The sequence below is a fragment of the Sorex araneus genome, chromosome 4, assembly GCF_027595985.1.
Source record: "Sorex araneus isolate mSorAra2 chromosome 4, mSorAra2.pri, whole genome shotgun sequence".
NCBI lineage: Eukaryota > Metazoa > Chordata > Mammalia > Eulipotyphla > Soricidae > Sorex > Sorex araneus.
In genome coordinates this window covers 24332548-24334397 of record NC_073305.1, presented here as the reverse complement: position 1 = coordinate 24334397, position 1850 = coordinate 24332548, and the positions used below count along the sequence as shown (strand labels likewise).

The 1850-nt window shown below is 39.9% G+C and overlaps 1 non-coding gene across 1 annotated transcript; it reads right to left on the bottom strand.

Moving 5' to 3' along the window:
• Window positions 1-1172: 1172 nt before the first annotated feature.
• Window positions 1173-1235, bottom strand: LOC129404621 (U7 small nuclear RNA). Its single transcript, XR_008630002.1, has one exon. It is a non-coding gene; the product is annotated as a U7 small nuclear RNA (small nuclear RNA).
• Between the last annotated feature and the right edge of the window lie 615 nt (window positions 1236-1850).

Genomic DNA, 1850 nt, shown 5'->3' with positions numbered 1-1850 from the left:
AATCTCCACTATAGGGAGTGAAGTCCATCCTGTGCTTGCAGGACCTCAGTTGCTTAGCCTTCCTTAGACTGAATGCATGCCCAAAGTGCCTGGCTTTCTCAGTTTGGGGTCAGATTTCATCACTGCAATCTGAGTCTCTTGGTTTCCCTTGCTTCCTTTTATACACCCTTGCACATGTAATTTCATTTTGTTGTATGCTTTCTAGTGGCTCTGGCTAACACATGTTTCACCATTTAATTGTCCAAATGGTCCTGTGAGATTAATATTATATTTTTAGACAAAGCATAGTAGCCTCTCTTTCTCAGACCATCTGATGAATTTTCAGCAAACAAGAAGTAAAAATACAAAGTTAGCTGAGCATTTGTTATGTGTGCATTGCTTGTCCCAAGTACTGAGAATTTTAAACAAGTCTGTCACTGAGCCAGAGTAATTGTGTTCCTATGCTCAACATCACACAGATCTTTCTTTCTTTTTCTTTTTTTAATGAACACCATGAGATACAATTACAAAGCTTTCATGTTTGAGTTTTAGTCATACAATGATCAAACACCCATCCCTCTACCAGTGCACATCTTCCACCACCAATGTCCCCAATATCCTGCCCCCACAACCAAACCCTCTCCCTGCCTATATGGCAGAGAATCTCCCCCATACACTCCTCTATATTGCTTGTTATGAATAGCATAAGATGTCACATGGTTCATGGAATTCTAAAATTTTAGATAATTAGGGTCTAGAGAAATCTCTACAGCGAGCTGCTCGGTTGTGAGATTCTTTTGTGTGTCTCTGGACCCTGGCCATTAAGGAGCTTAAATAGCAGTCAGAGGCAGTTCGTGGGCATGATCTCTAGGGTCCCCTAGGGATGAGGAAATGAGAAGGACCGACTCATCCCCTAGCGCTTGAGGCCTGGAGTTTGCCATCACTGAACCCGTGTACCTGCACTCTTAATTGGGTTCTGAAAGTTGGCAGCCATCAAGATTCTTAGGGGGCAGGTGGAGGGATGACACCTGCTCCCATCTGAGGCACCCCTATGAGATCAGCTGGCTTAAGGTCTGGAGGCATCTCTGCAGCAATCTGCTCATGTCTCTCGAGGCTTATTTCAATGTAGCATTTGTGTGCTTAGGATCCATCCTACTTCTCATCCATAATGCATTATTTGGATGGGATCAGGGTTGTGTTTTCCTATAGCAACTAAAAAAACTTGCTGGACAAATCCTAAAAGAACTATAATGTTCATTTGAATGTGATTTCCTATGGTCCAAAATACTGGTTCTGCCATGATAAGTAAAAACTCTTCTGGATTGAATTATTACTATTGTTATACTAGTTCTCCACATATAAAAAATTGTATGGCTATTAAACATGAGAAGAAACTGTATTACATCAATACTTTAGTTGTATTTTTTTCTGATGTTGATTTTGTTTGGGGGCCACACCCAATGGTGCTCAGGACTTACTCCTGGCTCTGAGCTCAGGGATCACTCCTGGCAGTGCTTGGAGACTATATGGGGTACTGAGGATTGATCCTGGCTCAGCCACATGCAAGGCAATGGCCCTACCTGCTGTAATATTTCTCCGTCCCAGAGACATACTTTATTAATATAAATGGAGAATTTTAGTAAACTTTTCTATAAACTTGGACAGTTTCTTAAATGGTTCTTCTAAGATATCACATGACTTAACTGCAACTTTTATCCTTTTGGATACTATAACAAAGTTGGAATCATTAAATATTCATTTAAACACCTTCACCAATATAAAATTCACCCAATACTTTGCTCTTATCATATGTTCTATATTTTAATTAATACCTGAAAATTGTTATTGTTGCTACAATTAACAGTTTTAAC